The sequence below is a fragment of the Schistocerca gregaria genome, chromosome X, assembly GCF_023897955.1.
Source record: "Schistocerca gregaria isolate iqSchGreg1 chromosome X, iqSchGreg1.2, whole genome shotgun sequence".
NCBI lineage: Eukaryota > Metazoa > Arthropoda > Insecta > Orthoptera > Acrididae > Schistocerca > Schistocerca gregaria.
The window spans coordinates 478,239,349-478,261,845 of NC_064931.1; the positions used below are offsets into that span (position 1 = coordinate 478,239,349).

The following is a 22,497-nucleotide window of genomic DNA, read 5'->3' on the forward strand; positions in this document are numbered from 1 at the left end:
GGACTATTTTACCTCCGGAATATTTTACCCAAGAGGATGCCATCATCATTTAATCATACAGTAAAGCTGCATGTCCTCGGGAAAAATTACGGCTGTAGTTTCCCCTTGCTTTCAGCCGTTCGCAGTACCAGCACAGCAACGCCGTTTTGGTTAATGTTGCAAGGCCAAATCAGTCAATCATCCAGACTGTTGCCCCTGCAACTACTGAAAAGGCTGCTGCCCCTCTTCAGGAACCACACGTTTGTCTGGCCTCTCAACAGATACCCCTCCGTTGTGGTTGCACCTACGGTACGGCCATCTGTATCGCTGAGGCACGCAAGCCTCCCCACCAACGGCAAGGTCCATGGTTCATGGGGGGGGGACTTGACTCGTAAAGATGGAAATTTCATCTCCAGCACTTAACAATGTCGAGCATCAATGAACAAATTTTAAGAGTATTTTACAATACGCTGTAGACATTTGTGTGCTGAACTGAGTGGTGAGGTATGCGAGAGACACGCCGTGGTTCGACAGTCATGTTAGACAGCCACTAGAAAAGCAAGGAGCTTCGCTGTAAACTTGTACTTAGCTAAACGCTCACATAAATCAATAACTAAACGAAGCCGAAAACAGCTTAAGGAGAGCCATGCGTGAAGAGTTCAAAGAATTCGAAAGTAAATTTCTATCTAGCGACTCGACACGAAATCCAAAGAAGTTTTCCTATTATCTTAAATCAGTTAACGTATTAATGCCATGTATCCAACTAATAAATTTTACCCTCTTCCCCTGTTTGGTAGGGCAGCATTTTGTAGAGGTACTAATGGTACCCAAAAATTCAACCACAATTCAATTATCTTTCAAAAAAATGTTACAACAAAAATTAATTTCATGCAGCTAAAACCAGGCATCCCAACTTACTTTTCTAACATATGAAATCTTTGACTGAGACAACGTGGGGTAAAGTGATGCCATCTATGAACAGTAGCATGAATCTACATGTGTTACTGCCATCTTGTAGCTAACTAGCTAATGAACTGAAACTATATTTTCAGGTTTCTGTTAACCTAAATAGCATTTAACATTTATTAGTAACGTGTCTCTTGTTCTGGAATTATGAAAAACATGTTTCCATATATTTTCTTTTATTATTTATACTATTGTGGCATATTCTTAAATGTTCGTCATAACTAAGGGTACATACAACGTGATAGAAGGCTCTTCATTGTGACATCTGCTGTGTATGCGAAACCGTTTGGTAATGTGTACCTCACATCTTACCAAGCCAGTTTTGCATACGCAGCAGATCTCACGTTGGAGACCCGTTACGCATCCCCCATACAGTCCCAATCCATCTCTATGCAGTTTCGACATTTAGAGAGTCCGCCGGGAAGACATTCATGGCTGGTTATTTGCTTCAGATGAAGAGTTGCGTAGCTGTGTACAATCATGGTTCCTCAGACAACTGAAAATATTTTTCATAATAATATGCATCAAGCAACTAACATCCGAATGCAAAAACCTTAACTACGGTTTTGATCTTCAAAAGAAAATGTTTTTCATTTTATTTGACATTGATGACTTCAGTCGAGTTAATAAAGTCTGCCCCTTACGTCAGGGGTGGGATTGTATGTAGCGTGGCCACTCCAAGGTACGTAGAAGTGAGAGGGATAATGTTTCACTGTTTGTCTTTCAATGCTGGAAACTCACATGCGTGCGTAATTATCACTGATCTGCTGATGTAAACGAAATGAACAGGGGTTCGTAAATTCGTATTATAGAAGTGTTCATCTTCAAGATTTACTAAACATTTGTGTTTGTGTCTCAAATTACAGTCATTCTTATTAAGTAATATAACATATTAATTTATTTAGGTTACCAATTAATAGTAATACCGATAGTGGAAGATGTGGTGAAGTAGCCAGGATGGGAAAAGTGGTCATCGCCTATTTTTTGCTCTGAACAGCACTCTAGTTTGCCGAAAGATGTTTAGATTACCTCGAATATATGTCGCCGTGTTGTTAGTGAGACTGACTGGGTAAAACTTTTTCCTTCATGCCTCAGTTTTTTTTTAGTCATCTGAAGTAAGAAAAGTCATTTATACTTTTACTGTTACGTCACTTGCATGAAAAATAGTAATTTCTTATCATATCAATGTTTAAACATCTGTTGGCCTACAGATGTAGTTCCTTGTATTTCTTTGAGCTTGATAGTTTCTTCCATGTGTCTCCAATGTCGACAGGGCTTCCGATCGGGAAAAGTGGCCACCGTACTCGTCGTGAAAAGTGGCTGATGAGCATATCCCAAGTAGGGATAGTTACTTCCAAGAAACACGCATAATAAAAAAGATACAGCTGACTTCTAAACTCTTTTGTATACAAGGCTATCATCCACCCTTTGTGCCAGGTTTTAATTAATTGGATTATATTATTTAAAATCGTTTCTCTTCTGTCAAATTTGTGCTGAAGCTGCTTCATATTATTTTTATAATGGGGCGTTAAGATCCCTGGGAAATGGTGCCAGGAAGTGAGAAAAAGAATCATGGGATACTTTTGGGATGGCACTGGCCAAAGTACGCAATTAGGTACTGAAAAATGTCGCTATATAAGCCTTCAGAAAAGTGAATGTGGGTCCAATATTTTCGTTCTTTTACATTTAAAAATATTTGATGTGAGACCTTGTAACAAGTACATTCAAAATGCGTCAGTGACAAGCTTCTATCAATGTCCGTGGCTTGGTGAGAACTTAATTTCCCTTTGTGTGACCCTTTTATTCCGAGCACTGCTGTAGACGTAATAAGTAACACTCATACGTCACATCGGTGGTTCAACGAATGCCTTCGACGAGGCTGAATGTCACGAACGCTTTTCTGTTAGATGTGATATAGTATGACAGAAAAACAGTTGTCTGAGCTTGTTCTGTTACCACACCGTCTGATAGAGCTAATTATCTAGATTTCTAGATAACTAACTTTCTGCAATATTGTAAAGAATTTGCTGGGGTACAAGAATGGACACCATTAGAGTAGAGAAGTTCCTCCTCACGCCCGCTATAGATAAATTCTTATTTCAGGGTGTGAAATATACTATTCTCATTAATTAAAAAGAGTAGCATTTGTCATGCTAGATCAGGAAAGAGAAAGGAATTGTTAGTGTAATATTATTTATCTGTGGATAGGTCCTGGAACTAGCCTCGCTTACAAATCTAGCAATGCTCACTTAGTACTTGGGACAAACCTGGCTGAAGCCAGATGTTAATAGCAAATATTGTAAATTTCGTCTGGAATATATATTGCAAAGGTGAGTCGAACGCCGTTGGCGAAAGCGTGTTTATAGCCGTAAAAGTACGATAATATCTAGTGAAGTTAGTACAGATTCCGAACGCTAAATAATTTGGGTGGAGGTAAGTGTTTAAGATTCATCAATGATGGACTTAGGATGCTTTTATAGAACGTCTGTCTCATAAGCTGTAGTGGCGGAACATATGAGGGGAAAATTGGAAAATATTTCGCGTAAATTTGCTGGTCATGTTGCAGTGTTACCACCTATATACTGTGAAGCTCAAGTGATTAAGGAGGGTTGTGGGAACAGGCAAGCGTTTGAATGTTTTCTAAACCCCTTATCCGAAAATTACTATGGGCATCTAAACAGAGAACCGACTCGTGTAGACTAGATGTTAGATCTCCTGGTCATCAACAACGTCGATCTTTCGACTCAGTGTTGAAGAAGACTCGGTGACAGTACCATCGATACATCATCACTGAATACGGTTCTAAAAAGGAATATGAAGAAAGATAGGAACACATATCTAATTAGCAAGAGCTACAAGAAACAGATGCGAGTACCTGATCGGTAAACATGGAAATTTCATTTCCAGCACTGACAATGTTGAGCCTCGGTGAACAACGTTCAAGAGTATTTTACAACACGCTGTAGACGATTGTGTGCCGAACAAAGTTGTGACGTATGCGAAAGACACGTCTTGGTTCGACAGCCACATTAGAATGCCGCTACAGAAGCAGAGAGCTTCGCTGCAACTTCAAACGTAGCTAATTCCTCACATACATACGAAGACTCAGTGAAGCCAAAAGCAGCTCAAGGTGAGCCATGCGTGAAGCGTTCAAGGAATTTAAAAGTAAATTTCTATTTACCGACTTGACAGAAGATTCAAAGAAGTTTTCTTTTTATCTAAAAACAGTAAACGGGCCAAGCCACGCAACCAGACACTTTCTGACCATAATGACAGCGAGACTGAGGATAACACAGAAAAGGCCAAAATACTAAATGTCTTTTTCCAACCCTCTGTCACTGAGGAAGATCGTACTGTAGTTTCTCCTTCAAATCGTCACACGAACGTCAAAATGACACATATCGAAATAAGTGACCATGGGATGAAAAAGCAACTAAAGTCACTCAACAGAGGGAAGGCCAGTGGTCTTGGTGGGATACCAGTACGATTCTACACAGAACATGCGAAAGAGCTTGCTCCTCTTCTGGTCGCAGTGTACCGTTGGTAGCTAGAGTGGCAAGTGTTCCTAGTGATTGGAAAAATGAGCAGGTTTTATCTTTAAGATGGGTTTTCAAATAGACACACTTAACTATATCTTTGACTTTGTGTGTTGCAGAATTTTTGAATATGTTTTACGCTCTCGTATTGTAACACTTCTGGAAATCGAAAATCTCCTCTGTAGGAATCGAAATGGATTCCGAAAATAAGGATCGTATGTAACACAGCTCTCTCTGTTCACCCACGAGTCCCAGAAGGCAGTAGATATTGGCGCTCAGGATGCATCCTCATTCTTTGTCTTCCGGAAGGAGTTCCATGCAGTTTCGCACTGCCGCCTAACGTACGAAATACGAGCGTACGGAATATCAGACAAGCTGTGTGTCTGGATTATGGAGTTTTTAGTCTGCTGAACACAGCATGTCATTCTCAACGGAGAGAAATCTTTAGTTGTAAAAGTAACATTTTACGTACCCCAGGGGTGTGTTAATAAGACCATTATGTTTCACAATATACATAAATGACCTAGTGGATAATGTCGGAAGTTCCAAGAGGCTTTTACCTGATGATGCTGTTGTATATAAATAAGTCGCAGTGCCAGAAAATTGTAACAAAATGGAGAAATACGTACAGAGGATTGTCGCTTGTTGTAGTATAAATAGTTGGTTCTTAACAGAAACAAATGTAACTGATACTGTAGTTCAATAACTAATGCCCCACATTTTTTAAAAGAGCTGTTAATATACATAGACAAACGTCCTTTTTGTTGCTTAACGTTGGATGTTTGTTCTGTGCGCCGGTGAAGTTTCGAACCGTTCTGGCAGATGGCAGAGCCGTAGTACAGCGTTAAAATGGCGTCTACACACGATTCACGTTACAAGCAGCGTGCTGTTATTTAATTCTGGTGTTCAGAAAAATAAATCGTGGTGAACATCCATAAACGTTTGTGCGCAGTGTATGGCGATGCTGCAGTTGATAGGAGTACAGTTGGGCGATGGATAAAGAAAGTTACAGCCTCAGGAAATGCAGACAGAGCTCCATGATCAGCCACGCTCGGGACGTCCTGTCATAGCCTCCAGATATGCTGAATCGTGGGGATGTCATTATTCGTGCCGACCGGCGCATCACAACTCGACAATTGGCTCTACAGTCGTCGGTCAGCATTGGAAGCGCATCTGAAATGATCGAGAATTCTGATATTTAAAGAGATGCTCACGATGATGGATTCCACGCATGCTCACAGCAGACCACAAGATTCAAAGAAAGACCATTTCATCTGAGTTGTTGGACCTTTTTGAGACCGACCTAGAGGCGTTTCTGTCACGGATCGTTACAGCTGACGAAAGGTGGGTGCACCACTTTGTGCCAGAAACAAAAAGGCAGTCCATGGTGCGACATCATCATCATTCACCATAAAAGAAATTCGAGACTAACCCCTCTGCCAGAAAAGTCATGGTGACAGTCTTCTGGGCTTGAATGCGTCATTCTCGTGGATCTGATACCAAGAGGGTCAACCATCAATTCAGAGGCATACGTGAAGACTCTGAATAAACTTAAGATCCATTTTCGACGTTTTCGATCGGACAGGAATCCAGCAGAAATCTTGCTCCAACACGAAGATGCACGCCCACACACATGTCTGAGAACCCGGAAACACATCATCAATTTGGGGTGGGCATCATTGCCTCATCCACCATACAGTCCACACCTGTCACCCTCGGATTTCCATCTGTTTGGGGCGCTTAAAAATTCTCTACGGGGAACACACTTTGAAGATGACGACAGTCTCAATCATGCAGTGAAAACATGGCTACGCCTACAGGACAAGAGCTTTTACCAGCAGGGAATACATGATCTTCCACAACGTTGGCTTACGGCCATAGAACGTGACGGAGGCTACGTAAAAAAAACAGGACATGGACAAGAGATATTGATGTATATTGTCACCAAATTCTGACTCTTAACAATTAATATGTTCTGAGAAAAATGTGGGGCATTGCTTATTGAACGCCGAGCGAGGTGGCGCAGTGGTTAGACACTGGACTCGCATTCGGGAGGACGACAGTTCAATCCCGCGAACGGCCATCCTGATTTAGGTTTTCCGTGATTTCCCTAAATCACCCCAGGCAAATTCTGAGATGGTTCCCCTGAAAGGGCACGACCGACTTCCTTCCCTAATCCGATGAGACCGATGACCTCGCTGTCTGGTCTCCTTCCTCAAACAACCCAACCCAACTTATTGAACGACCCTCGTATTTCGCACAAATCAGCAGGATTCATTCTTGTATGATTACATTACTGCAGAACAATCACTGGAAGCACTCACATCCTTAAAATATGTATGAGTATGCGTACCACGAAATTTAAAACGGAACGGTCACATAAAAAAAACGTAGTAACGCAGATGACAGACTGAGGCTAACTTCAAGAAGCCTCAGGAAATGTAGTTGACTCACAAAGGAAGTAGCACACAAAAACCTCGTTCGACCATTAGTTGAATATTTGCTCGTCAGTTTGAGATCCAACCCTGATATTATTGATAGAGGAAAAGGAGAAGATTCAAAAATGAGCATCGCTTTCTTTACAAGCTCATTCAGTAAGTTTGGAAATGTCACTGAGATGCTCAGCCAGTTGCAGAGGCAAAGGCTGCAAGAGAGGCGTTCTGCGTCAGGGTGTGGTTTACTGTTGAAATTCCGAGAACTTGTGTTTTTAGAAGAGTCAGTCAGTGTAGTGCTTCGTCCTACGATTGTTTCGTGAAAAGACGATGGAAGTAAAACTAGAGAGATTCGAGCTCGCATGGGAGCTTACCAACAATCGTTGTTCCAGAGAAACATTTGCGATTGGAACAGTAAAAGGGGGACTTTAGAACGGTACACGAACTACCGTTAGTCACACACCGTAAGGTGGCTTGAGTATACGTGTATACATGCAGATGTAGATTACGTTCTTCCAGCGTCACGGGCCCCTGCACATTGTTGTCAGGTGTGACACATCGTCTAAACCTAACACTCTCTGGAAGATGGATCGGCGGAAATGGTCACGTTACTTCGCTACCCGTGACCCGGACTTTACCCTTTCAGATTGTTGTCTGTGGGGAGGCTGAAAGGCAAATTCTAAAAAGAAAAAGTAAACACAGGAGACGAACTGATCGTTCGGATAATACCGAGACGACCTTGGAAGAGGTCTTGTCTTGAGTATTCGAAAGTGTATCGAAGTTGGAGATGGAATACATGAAAATAAACTTTCAAATTAATCGATTGGCGATACTTAACACCTTCTGCCAGGATTCGTTTGGGTTACATTCTAACAGCTGTGTCTCTGTAACAAATAAAACTGGGGTACCCATTATATGGATGTTTTATTCGATTTAGTCTAACCTACCGCCTCATAAAATATTCATTATCCATTCTGAAATTCTGTATATTCTTCGGTATGTTAACACAGGTTTAATCAGTGTCTTGTTTCTCAAGCGCTGCTAGCAAAGATTTTGAATCTGAGCCTAAAACTTTCAGTTTATGACTCCCAGTCAATGTGGTGATACATAACATACGCACTGCTCTGTTCAGTTATTTTGTTCATCACCTGTAAATGTGCTACGCGGCTGCTGAAAGTTTTCTTGAAAATGCTGTACATTACGTACAAGCCGCTGATAGCTGTATTGTTCCTTTTACGTATACAGTATTCTTTCTAGTGAAATAGAATAATTCAGGATCTGTTAAAGTTGTGGGGATCTGGCTTCATCCGCTAACGTTGCGAAAGTAATGTTACAAGTTCCGTTTTTATTTCCATATCTCCAGCTTCTACCTTAACTATTGAAACACCATTGTTTCTAGGCGCCTTCACTTCCTTCACATGTAAAGTGGCATTGTGTAACTTACATGGTATCGCTTCCGGAATAGCCTGACCAGACGTCGAATAGGCTGATCGGATGTCCCGGTTTTTCCGGGAAAGTCTCAGTCTTCACATAAATGTCCTGCTGTCCCGACGGAACCATTCCCGGTTTTTAATCGAGAAACAAAATACATTCAATAATATTTTTCATTTAATTAAATATTTGTGAAAAACAAGTTTCCTAGAAGTAAAATGCTACAGAAATATATATTTTCACCGCATGTGGTTTAACTCACTTTATGCCTAAAGAAATAAGAAGAAATATGTTGGAAAAAAGCAGGTATTACCAACCCTCGCCTCTAATTTGCCGACCTTCCACTTTATGACTCTCGAGACAAGAAAAAACAAAACCAAGGGACGTATAAAGGAGCACCCGTTAACTTAAACGATTTCTCTTAACCGAACTGCAGCCATATGAAATTTAATTTTGTGAAGAATGTGAGCGATCCGCGTGTGGTAGTAGTGCTCACTGTATATTGTTTGTCATGTATGCACGCTTGCTCTAACAGTTTGAAATCTTAAACTTTAATACGAAATGTATAATTTGTATTTGATAACTGATTAGTAATATTACATAGGTACAATTTGTTAATCCTAAAATACTAAGTGAATAGTGAGTGACTAAGCACTGCAGAAAATATATCCAGGCTACTACAATAAAGAAGTGTATATCAGCCTCTTTTATTTCTGAAGATAACTTTATTTATGTATGATGTATTACATTTTCCTTTCCCATTCGCAAAATAAAGATGTATTCTTGCTATGGGCTCTTTACCTGATGCATAGTCATACGCCTGTTGTCGATTTTAAAATATCAGGATAACCGACAAGAAAACTGAGCGTAAGTGCAGTAATGCAGTTAGATATAAAGTAAAAATACAAGGGTACCTGTTTTTCTCTCTGAAATCTAGTCAGCTTATTCCGGACTACCATTATCTTCAACGTGAATGATCTGGATTTGTCATTTATTTCATGAATTACAAAAACATTACAAGAAATTTTGGAATTCTTGTACAGTTGTCTCTATTTTGTCAGTTACTTTGCAGGCTGCCGTCTTAAGAGCTGAAATGTGGAGTGTACGGAACATGAATTTCTGTTTTATCTCCTTCATATTGCATGATGCAAAATGTGGGGTAGCTACACATGTTACGAATGAATTGGACAGTTGAGTCAGATTTCCACCATATCATATTTATTTTCAGACTCTGTACAAACCCAGAGCATTGTCCAGTTGTACACATTGTTCCGAGACGCCGCTGGAGTTTCAAAAACGCCGATTGGGAGACATTCGGTAAACATGTGTAAGATAATATGAGATGAATTAAACATTTTTCAAAGAACTATGGGAAATTGTGTGGCTTAATTAAAGCGACGTCCAAGAGAAACGTCCCATGTGGAGTCCGAAAAGATTTTATACGAGGATTGAATGTAGAGAAGAACAGACTGGCTGCTGAATTTATGGAAAAGAACTCACATGTAACAGCTTCGGGTCTCTTGAAATCGTTGAATCATGCCAGCAAAGATAAACTGGAGAAAACTGTCCAGAGCATGAATTTCAGTCACTCTAGCAGGGAAGGAAAGTCTCTCATTCTTATACTAGTCTCTATGTAAAACCAACGAGGAAGTGTGCTACAATTCAGCGAAAGGATCAAACCTTAACTGCGTAAGACGAAAAGTACAGCTCAGAGACATTATTTGTATTCTCAACCATTTACATCTTCAGAAGCGCTGATCTCCGAATTGGAACGACTGCAGGCTTCGATGGGATATTCTCAGAGCTATTCAAATGGTGGGGATCTGCTACTAAACGCTGGCATGCTTCCTTTTCCAGATGCATATCAGAATTAAATATACTACCACCAGTCCTCAAGAAGACTAAAACTGTAAAATTGACGAAAGTTTCTGACCATCTGCAAAGTTATAGGCGAATTGCATTGCCCTGTCGTATACAAATTACTCGTAAAGTCGTTCCCTAAACAGAATAGCTTCGACAACTGAAATGCTAACCCTATCTGAACAAGATGGATTCCGCCCCAGTCATGACTACACTGACTAAGATCTCTTCTTAATCACGGTTTTGCAAAACTTGCTTTGAGAATAAAGAAAAATTTTGCTGTCTCCCTATATCTAACCGGAGCATATGACGCAGTGTGAGCAGAGGGATTTCTAATGAGAGTAAACAAGGTATTTCCCGGCATAAAGATCTCCTTATTGGACAATATACTGAAAACCCACCTGTTCCAAGATTACTTAGAACACATGCAGCGTAGTTCCACGAACTGAAGAACGGGCTGTCTCGCGGTTGAGCTCTCTCCCCTACACTGTACAGTCTCTGCAGCTACGACCTGTCAGAAAGACTGCGTCTCGCAGATTTACGTACACAGAAGATATCTGTTTAATGACACAATGATTCAGTTTCTTAGAGGTAGAAGAAATAGTGACGGAGGAACTGAGCGAATTATATTATTTAAGGAGCTGGAAAATAAAACATAACTTGCTGAAGACAGAAGTTGCAGCATTCCATCTGAGTAACAAATATTCAAACTAATGCCACAGGTGTAGAGCTGCAATTATTTATTGCAAAAGCTGACTAGAACTTGTAGAAGAGGTAAAGTAAACCCTTTGACAACGACAGTAGTGGCATTAGTCTTAGTGACTTGCAGTGTTACGCAACATCAGTCCACCTCACGTAAAACGACAGCAAGCTCTTGCTCAGTTTTTTTCCGAGAATACAGAAAAATCGGCATTTTTCCATAGATGATCTAATTTAGCAAGTTTCTCCAGCCCGAGTGAAATCTCGCTTTCAATCTAGTGAGTGCCTAGAAATCTAAGAAGTCATCTTCACCCCAGCAAGCCTCTTGGTGAATCGGAAGAGGCAACCATAAAAATCCAGGGCTTTAGTTTTCCTAGCAACACCTGGCTCGAACTGAATCGAATCACACGAGGGTCAGAGCGAACAGCTGCTACTCTCAGCAGCTGGGGGTGGTGATACTCGTCAGGCTGTGCCTCCGGCAGACTACAGACGCTATTACACATCGTTCAGGACTGCATCGCACGTGATTTCGCCAGATCCTTGGCAAAAGTTCATCAGATTGGCTCTAAAGCTACTGATTAATATGAAAACATGGATTCAAATTCAAATGGCTCTGAGCACTATAGAACTCAACATCTGAGGTCATCAGTCCCCTAGAACTTAGAACTGCTTAAACCTAACTAACCTAAGGACATCACACACATCCATGCCCGAGGCAGGATTCGAAGAGCACTATAGAACTCAACATCTGAGGTCATCAGTCCCCTAGAACTTAGAACTGCTTAAACCTAACTAACCTAAGGACATCACACACATCCATGCCCGAGGCAGGATTCGAACCTGCGACCGTAACGGTCGCGCGGTTCCAGACTGAAGCGACTATAACCGCCCGGCCACATCAGCCGGCTGGAAACATATACATTCATGTTTGATTCCCCTCTTGTTTATTTAACCGTTTTTTTAATAATATATTTGTTTATAATTGTTAATAATTGTCCAAGAGCGTCTACGCTAAATAAACTGCATCTTCCCACATCCTCTCGAAGACATTTCCGAATAGTTTTGTTTAATTCAGCATGTTCTATCGTATTCCTGGTATCATTTGCTTGAAAATGTCGCCTTCTATTTAATTGTATCCTCCTTGCATTCAAAATATTCATTTTTTTGGACTCTTCATACCTGCAACGTCTTTTGGTGTTTGCACAAGTCCGTTTTTAAGCAATGCCCTTTTGGTCTACCTCTGCAGAGCCCTCATATTCTAAGTTTCTGAAATTGTTACTTAATATGATCTGTGATACCTCACTATTCTTAAATATATTTACATAATCTATATTTATGGTTTCCCGTAAAATGAATCTGTTACCTTCTGCATTCAACCTGGATCTTAGTAGCTCATAAACGGCTTAAATATAGCCTCGGGACGGAATAAGTGTAGTTAACAAAAGAGGGGACTAGGAGTCTGTCTGACAGATAAATTAATTTGTTCAAAAATTGTATTTACATATTGATTCTTCGCCAATCGTCTTCCTTAGTTACTCTCCCAGGTTACTGCAATTTCTTCGATGTGAGGTCAATAATGTTATTACCTCCTTATCACTGCTGTGCTAGATTTCGTCAAAAAAAATTGTAATATACCTCTACGAACAGAAATTCTATCGTGTATCCAGTTTTACTCATTTGTCTTATATTTTTCATATTGAAAATGTTATAGTTACCCTTAAAGGTAGTATGCATACCCTATCTTTGGTAGACGCACTCCAACTCACTGCACTCTTATCAACTGATGTCGCTGAAAATTGGTAAGGGGTCTTTTCTGTGTCATCTTCATCGCGCCAATTACACGGTCACTACGTAGCGAAACTTCCTTCACTGGAAAATACAAACGTGTGTCGCAGATCGGATCTAACTAGTGGCATTACCTGAAATAGATGGTGTATTTCAGAACGCAGATATTTCAATTAGTTTTTATATCATACGCAAATAATTACTCTTTACGATAAATAAAAATCACTTTTTAGTCAGTGACTTATGATTAATACTCTTCTATCTTTATCGAAGAGTTGTCCTTTGCTATTAAATGAAAAAGCTCACTTTAAGGTCTATTTCCCGACAAAGCATCAGACATTTAAAGCAGTATTCCAATTGCAATTTATGATTATTTTGATTATTTTACGACTTATTTCCTGACACTTTCTGACAATGCCAGCAACCATGTAGGCATCAATGTGTTACTTCAGCAGTACGCCCTCGCTCAGAACACTTTCCCAGCGAAAATCCGTTTCCCTTCGTTAGAACTGCTACATTTCCTGGAAGTGATTAAAAACCAATCGGCGGAGCGCATCGATTCATTTCAGGCTAAGCGCCCTACCGTTTCTGCTGAAACGTCGAGCAAGAGTTCCCCTTCCACTGAAAACAGAATTCGGTACCATCTATTACAGTACGGACTCGCATTTTATCCAGCAGTATTAACAAAGACATCGTAAGCTATGTATATACACTCCATAATTGATGGTCGGTGAGTCGATGGACAATGTAATTTCGTTTGGCCTGCACTTTGACTGAAGACAATTTACGTCGAATCATTCTATTTCTGTTATTTTTATCCGTATGCAGTTAAGAGTGTTATCCACCAATGAAGATATTAGTCTAATAAAAAATAGAAGAAACGACGGCACATGCGCATACCATCACAGAAAACTTCAAATTGAAGAACGACACATGTTTCTTTTTGGATTTGCAAAGAACAGTTTGTTATCGAAGATTTGTTCGAGGACAGTTTTGATACTCACTTAGAGGCTTTATAAAAAATTATGCACTGATTTTGAAAGCAAACACTGATGGCTTTTATAGTGGGAAATGTGCTTTATTTACGAAAACATATGTCCACACACTGCACGGGCTAATATGAACCAAAGCAGTTCTTCGGATGGCAGATTTGGAACATTCACCTTTCAATTCGTGTGTTGGACGTAGTCCTTAGTCAACAAAACCAACTCATTTGTCCCTGATACGCATTTAGTTTTTTTTATTTCTTTGCTCACTACTAGTTTTTAGGTCACAGCCCTATTCTCAAGAGCTCATTTTCGTCTAGATCACTCAAAGTATAGGTAAGAAAGAAATTAAAAATGAAAAAAAAGTCGCTGAGGACCTGGTATTTTCAGGGAGAATTGTTTAACAGCTACGAACCTACACAAAAAATAATGGAGAAGATCATGAGGAAGCCAGCTGAGTTCAGCGTTGTAGCGGAAACTGACTTGGTCGAGTAACAAGGTACAGCCATGCCCAGAGTAACGCATATTATTGAAAAATCACTGGAGGTATGTACAGTGATCAGACATAACATCCCCGTGGACGTGTGCGACGATTTTCTTTTAACGTCGAGGCGAAGAAACGAGTGGAATGGCTGACCATATGAGACGAACTAACGTGTTAGTAAAAAATTGAAGTTGGGAGAATCGACAGGGTGCGAATCACAAATTACGGGATGAGAGACGCAGTGCATAGACTAGTGGAATTTAAATAGCTACCTGAGCAAAGAAAAGGCGAACTACTTATAGTAAGAATTCTGTTGGCGATATGGATACACGCACTGTTAGCTGAAGTGGTTCGGGTGTAGTGCAGAACGTGCTTGCACGCAGCCGGACAATTGCTGGGGCCGACCGGAGCTACCCACGTTCTATGATAGTAAGGAAAAATATAAAAGTTCAAATGCAGGAAATGCCTGAAGGAGAAATTAAAGAATCATCTACATCCCCTTCTACATGATTATTTTGCAATTCACAGTTAAATGGCAGGCAGAGGGTTCATCGAACCACTTTCAAGTTATTTCTCCACCGTTCCACTCTCGAAGAGCACTCGGGAAAAAAGAACCCCTAAATCTTTCTGTGTGAACTCTGATTTCTCTTATTTTATTATAGTAATCGTTCCTCCCTATGTAGGTGGGGGACAACAAAATATTTTTACACTCTGAGGAGAAAGTTGGTGATTTCATGAGAAGATCCGGTCGCAACGTCAAACGCCTTTGTTTTAACGATTGCCACCCCAATTCTTGTATCATATCTGTGGCACTCACTGCTCTATATCGTGATAATACAAAACTAGCTGCACTCCTCTGAACTTTTTCGAAGTCCTCCGTCGATTCTATATGATGCAGATCCCACGCCGCACAGTAATACTCCAGAAGAGGGAGGATAATCTTAACGTAAACAGTCTCTTTAGTAGACCTGTTAGATTTTCCAAGTGTTCTGTCAGTAAATCGCAGTCTTTTCCCCACGACATTATCTATGTGATCGTTGCAATGTAAGTTATTCGTAATTGTAAATCCCTAAGTATTTAGGTGAATTTACAGATTTGCGTGTTTTATTCTGTAACCGAAATTTTTAGTACCCATGTGGATAACTTCACACATTCCGTTATTTATAACCAGTTGCCACTTTTTGCACCATACAGAGATCTTGTCTAAATCATTCAGCAATTTGTTTTAATCATCTATTATTTTATATCTGCAAAGAATCTAAGAGGGCAGCTCAGAATTTCTCCTAAATTGCTTATGTAGATCAGGAACAGCAGAGGGTCTATAACACTTCCTTGGAGAACGCCGGATATTAATTCAATTTTTTTTTCGATGACTGTCCGTCAGTTACTAAGAGCTGTGACCTCTCTTACAGCCGGTCGGTGTGGCCGAGCGGTTCTAGGCGCTTCAGTCTGGAACCGCGGGACCGCTACGGTCGCAGGTTCGAATCCTGCCTAAGGCATGTATGTGTGTGATGTCCTTGGGTTAGTTAGGTTTAAGTAGTTCTACGTTCTAGGGGACTGATGACCTGAGATGTTAGGTTCCACAGTGCTCAGAGCCATTTGAACCATTTTGAACCTGTCTTACAGGAAATCACGAATCCTGTCGCACAACTGAGACGATATTCCATAGGCACGCCATTTGATTAGGAGTCCCTTATGAGGGACGGTGCCTTAAGCCTTTTGGAGTTGTAAAAATATGGAACCAATTTGACATCCCCTGTCAATAGCACTCATTACTTCGTGAGAAAAAAGAGCTACTTGTGCTTTCGAAGCACGAAATTATCTGAAACCGTGCTGACTATGTGTCAACAGATCATTTTCCTTCAGGTAATTCATAAAATTTGAACACAGTGTATGTTGCAAAATCCTACTGAAAATCGACGTTGGCGACATGGGTCTGTAATTCTGTAATTTTTTCCTTGGGTCTTGGTGTGACTTTCGCAATTCTCCAGTTTTTAGGTACAGATCTTTCGACGAACGAACGACATAGTCGCTAAATGTGGAGCTATTGTATGACCATACTCTGAAAGGAACCTAACCTAGTATACAATGTGGACCCGAGGCCTTACATTAAGTGATTTAACCTGCTTCGCTACACCGACACCTACTTCTAAGTTACTTGTATTGGCAGTTCTTGATTCGAATTCAGGGATATATACATTGTTTTCTTTGGTGAACGAATTTCGGAAAACTGTGTTTACTAACTCTGCTTTAGTGGCACCGTTATCCGTAACATCACCATTGTTATCACACAGTAAATGTGTTGATTGTAGCTTTCCGCTGTTGTATTTTGTATTCTACTATAAATCTTTGGATTTTCTGCCCGATTTCGAGGCACAGTTTCGCTGTAGAAACTCTTAAAAGCATTTCGCATTGAAGTTCGCGCTAAACCATATCACAGTTTATATTTTGTCCTTTTAGTTAGGAAAATAACATATTTCCTACGGATGTGAACTGATGATTTTGTAACGCTACCTGTATCCATTACGCAAGTAAAGGATTTTTATCTATCTCTGCAAACTCATACTTACACTCATAAGTCAACGGAATCACAGGCACCTCCTGATGTCGTGGCACGTACTCCTCGATACATGGCAATCGTTGGGGTGACGTGCAGCTGCCTGGCCGTTCAACTATCAGTCATAAATCACGAGAATTAGTTTAAGCTGGATCTAAGGGTTACACTACTCGCTCGATGGTGTTCCGGACTTCTTTAATTGTACTGAGGTCAGGTGACTTGCAGAGGGGTTGGGGGTGTCGTCAAACTATCACACTCATGTCCATGGAGTGTTACCCATTTCTCTCTCTTTATTTCTCTTACTGCCTCTCTCTTTGCTAGCCGTTATTCCGTCGCACAAGGACAACCGTTTTCATGATTTCACAAATCTATTTTATGTTTTAACTTTGAGTTCAATGCTCTTCCTGCTTCACATTTGTCAGTTATTCTAAAGGAGTGAAATCGTGGGCGCCATGTGCTTCTGAATCATGTAGACTTTATTCTGCATGTTAACGTATTTTAACTGTTTGTGCATTGTACACACATCAAAAAAGTTTTGCATCACCTCTGTTCCGATAGTTCCGAAGTCTGTACAGAAAATTGGAATAGAGATCAACATAAACATCATTTCCGCCATTTTATTGGTAATGAAAACCACACATTGCCTATTGTACAACCATACAGCGAAATCTTCAGAGGTGGTGGTCCAGATTGCTGTACACACCGGTACTTCTAATACCTAGTAGCACGTCCTCTTGCACTGACGCATGCCTGTGTTCGTCGTGGCATACTATCCACAAGTTCATGAAGGCACGGTTGGTCCAGATTGTTCCAGTCCTCAACGGCGATTCGGAGTAGGTCCCTCAGAGTGGTTGGTGGGTCACGTCGTCCATAAACAGCCTTTCCCAATCTATCCCAGGCATGTTCCATAGGGTTCATCTCTGGAGAACATGCTGGCCACTCTAGTCGAGAGATGTCGTTCTCCTGAAGGAAGTCATTCACAAGATGTGCACGATGGGGGCGCGAATTATCGTCCATGGAAACGAATGCCTCGCCAATATGCTGCCGATATGGTTGCGCTATCGGTCGGAGGATGGCTTTCACGTATCGTACATCCGTAACGGCGCCTTCCATGACTACCAGAGGCTCACGTCAGCCCCACTTAATGCCACCCCAAAGTAGCAGGGAACCTCCACCTTGCTGCACTCGCTGGGCAGTGTGGCTAATGTGTTCAGTCTGACCAGGTTGCCTCCAAACACGTCTTCGACTATTGTCTGGTCGAAGGCATATGCGACACTCATCGGTGAAGAGAACGTGATGCCAATCCTGAGCGGTCCATTCGGCAGTTGTTGGGCCCATCTGTACCGCGCTGCATGGTGTCGAGGTTCCAAAGATGGACCTCGCCATGGACGGCGGGAGTGAAGTTGCTCATTATGCTGCCTAGTGCGCACAGTTTGAGTCGTAACACGACGTCCTGTGACTGCACCAAAATCATTATTCAACATGGTGACGCTGTCATGGTTCCTCCGAGCCATAATCGGTAGGTAGCGGTCATCCATTGCAGTAGTAACCCTTGGGCGGCCTGAGCGAGGCATGTCATAGACAGTTCCTATCTCTCTGTATCTCCTCCATGTCCGAACAACATCGCTTTGGTTCACTCCGGGACGCCCGGACACTTCCCTTGTTGAGAGCCCTTCCTGGCATAAAGTACCAATGCGGACGCGATCGAACCGCGGTATTAACCGTCTAGGCATGGTCGACTTCAGGCAACACAAGCCGTGTACCTCCTTCCTGGTGGAATGACTGGAACTGATCGGCTGTCGGACCCCCTCCGTCTTATAGGCGATACTCATGCGTGGTTGTTAATATCTTTGGGCGGGTTTAGTGACATCTCTGAACGGTCAAATTGGCAAGGTCTGTGGTACAATATCCACACTCAACGTCTACCTTCAGGAGTTCTGGGAACTGGAGCAATGCAAAACTTTTTTTGATGTGTGTATTTTATGAGGCTAAGACTGGGGACGAGCGCAGAATTTGTCTAAACGAGCTTTGAAAATCACCCAAAAACCACACTCAGGCTAACTTGCGTACCGGCCTGACTTTCGGTAATTCACCACGTGGATTCGATCTGTTGCTAGCTTACCTTCCTGTTTGAAAATCAATGTTTCATCGCATGTAGACATCCCCCGTGCTGTAATATATCCAACACTTGCCCAGTTAGTAAGCTGGATGCATCAACTCATATAGTGTTTTTTACTTGTGCCGTGCTATCAGTGTGTACCAACATGGCGAGCGTCCAATAGGGGCACCCCTCCACCCATGCCAATATATGTGGCATCTGACCTATGTTGCACATGCGTGAAGTGCTGAATTCTAAATTCTATAGCGATGTTGTGTTTCTGGACAGCACAGATACTTAACATTTGTTGCATTTAAGCACTGAGTAGAGTATGTTGTACTGCACTGTGGTCAACATATCTGCTGTTTCTTATTAAAATAATGGACAATAGTCTTTGTCATCAGCACAATGTCAGGTAACGCTGGCGACAGCGGATTTTCCCAAATCGAAGTACTCGCAATACACCCTTAACACAGAGGCACGTGAAACGCCCAGAGATTACATTTTGTAAGAATTATAGTGTTCCATTCGTCATGCGCTAAAGTGTTTCCACTATAAAACGCTTTGATGTTACACGTCTTGCCAATACTGTGCTCGACTGTTACGCCATATTTATCTTACTGTGCGTTTAGATTATAGTTGGAAGAATAAATCAGTAGGGGATGTATGGGTATACAGGGTGTGAAATTTAGTACCCAGAACTACCACCTGTGGGAGCAGCGATGACTCTAACCCGGCTGGATACTGAATCGAACTAAGTTTAAATGACCGTTACCGGTACGTTATCAGCTCTTATTTTTAGTCGCTGGCGAATGGTGGCACGCCAGTCTCTCAGCAAACCATGACCAGATGTTTCCAATGGGTGACAGATGTAGAGAAGCTGCTGACCGTAGGTCAGAACAGCACGGAAAGCGTGCGGTCGTACGATAACTTGTTGAAAAATAACGTTATAGAAACCTCAAAATTAGGACACAGCTACTGGCTTTAATACGTCAGCAATGCAACTGCCGCTTTCATGAATGGAAGTCAGAGGTGATCTTGTTGTGTTCCCAATAGCGCCAGGTGCTTAGCTAGCATGACAGTAACTAATGCAAGCTGGCAATGTTCCTTCTTCTTCGAGCCTCCACATACAGCTACGTCGATCATGGTAGTGTACGCAGAACTGAAACTCGTCTGAAAAGACGAAATGGTGCTACTGGTGTGTCCGTTATTGTCGTTTGGCCCGCGGTTATCAGTGTGTCACTCTCTGCTGCCACATCAAAGGAAACTGCAGCAACTGTCGCCATGCTGACAGTTCGCGCTTCTGCAGACGTCGTCGCACTGCTGGCGTGGATAATTATCTTGTTAAAAACATACACACTTCCTGATTCGAGATACGTTGCGTGGCTGTAGGATCCTGCACGATCGAACGAACAATATGGCTCTCCTCTGAAGCACTAGGGTAGCAGTTCCACTGAGATGCTGCATACAGTAGAGTTGACTCTCCTGAGCCTATTGATTCCATATTCAGAGGATAGTTGTGGCATCCTGACTAGCTGGGGCATCAGTGCCACAGAACAATAAACCCCAGTCTCGATAAGACACGATTCGGCCACCTTCGGATTCCAGTGAGTGTTATGACATGTTCTCTTTCTTACATGAGGCATAACATGATTTTTTCACAAACAGACAAGATTGAAATGCAATTTTTTTTAACAAGAAACCCACTACCTAAAATTCCCTTATATACTGAAATCCAAAGAGACTGGTACACCAGCCTAATATCGTGTAGGGCCCTCGCGATCACGCGGAAGTGCCGCAACACGACGTGGCATGGACGCGGCTTATGTCTGAAGTAGTAATGAAGGGAACTGACACCATGAATCCTGCAGGGCTGTCGATAACTCCGCAAGAGTACGAGGGGGTGGAGATCTCTTCTGAACAGCTTGTGGCAAGGCATCCCAGATATGCACAATAATGTTCATGTCTGGGCAGTTTGGTGGCCAGCAGAAGTGCTTAAATTTAGAAGAGTGTTCCTGGACACTCTGTAGCAATTCTAGACGCGTGGGGTGTCGCATAGTCGTGGTCGAATTGCCCAAGTCCGTCGGAATGTACAATGGACATGAATGAATGCAGATGATCAGATAGGATGATTACATAAGTATCACCTGTCGTATCTAGACGTATCAGGGGTCTCATATCACTCCAACTGCACACGCTCCACACCATTACACAGCCTCCAAAAACTTGAACAGTACCTTGCTGACAGGCAGGGTCCATGGATTCATGAAGTTGTCTCCATACCCGTACACGTCCATCCGCTCGATACAATTTCGAATGAAACTCGTCCGACCAGGCAACATGTTTCCAGTCATCAACAGTCCAATGTGGCTGTTGACGGGCCCAGGTGAAGGGCCGGCCGGGGTGGCCCAGCGGTTCTAGGCGCTACAGTCGGGAACCGCGCGACCGCTTCGGTCGCAGGTTCGAATCCTGCCTCGGGCATGGATGTGTGTGATGTCCTTAGGTTTGTTAGGTTTAAGTAGTTCTAAGTTCTAGGGGACTGATTACTTCAGATGCTAAGTCCCATAGTGCTCAGAGCCATTTTGAACCAGGTGAAGCGTTAAGCTTTGTGTCGTGCATTCATCAAGGGTATACGAGTGGGTCTTCGGTTCCGAAAGCCCATATCGATGACTTTTCTTTGAATGGCTCACACACTGACACTTGTTGATAGCCCAGCAACGAAATCTGAAGCAATTTGCGGAATGATTGTGAACGATTCTCTCCAGTCGTTCTTGCAGGATCTTTTTCTGGCCGCAGCAGTGTCGGAGATTTGCAATTTTACCGGATTCCTGATATTCGCGGTACACTCGTGAAATGTTCGTACGGGAAAATCACTACCTCGGAGATTCTGTGTTCCATCACTCGTGCGCCGCCTATAACACCAGGTTCAAAATCACTTAAATCTCGATAACCAGCCATTGTAGCAGCAATTACCGATCTAATAACTACGCCACACATTTTTTGTCTTATTATCTCCGACTGCAGTACCATCTTCTGGCTGTTTTCATATCTCTGTATTTGAAGACGCATGCCAATACCAGGTTCTTTGGCGCTTCAGTGTATACAGAATTAGCAGACGTTACTCCAGTGTTCGTTGTGCTGTTGCACTGAAATGGTTATCATGTGTGCACCCAAATATATGCCACAATTCATACTAATTTGACTAATTTTGTATGATATCTTCATGGTGTTGCACTTTTAATGGTCAGCATTTTATTAAAATGTTTCAGCTCCCCGTGAGACCCACGTTCCCAACTTAATGTCCTCACACTATATTCGTAGTGCCCCTGCCCATTACACTCATTACTCGTCTCAAACAATCTTACCGAGTCCCGTAAGAGTTCGGGCAATACGAGTGCATTCGCACTGAAGGAGAAGGTCAATGGCCGATTAGTCTTAACTATATGAAGATGGTATCTGTTCTTTCGGACATGTCCGAAAGAACAGATACCATCAGTGACCATGCAGCGCTCTAGAATGAAATGATAATTAAATCAAGACCCTATGAATGTGGGTCTCACGTGGAGCGTGCAAGGGATAAGTCCCTGCAGTCGCACTATCCTCTGTGCCCTTGGTGGCTCAGATGGATAGAGCGTCTGCCACGTAAGCAGGAGATCCCGGGTTCGAGTCCCGGTCGGGGCACAT

At 42.1% G+C, this 22,497-nt stretch overlaps 1 protein-coding gene and 1 non-coding gene across 2 annotated transcripts in view; both read left to right on the forward strand.

The window, feature by feature from the left end:
* Window positions 1-22,497, forward strand: part of LOC126298906 (calcyphosin-like protein) — a 328,934-nt gene that overhangs the window by 57,903 nt on the left and 248,534 nt on the right. The window lies entirely within an intron of this gene.
* On the forward strand, window positions 22,420-22,494 carry Trnat-cgu (transfer RNA threonine (anticodon CGU)). Its single transcript has one exon. It is a non-coding gene; the product is annotated as a tRNA-Thr (tRNA).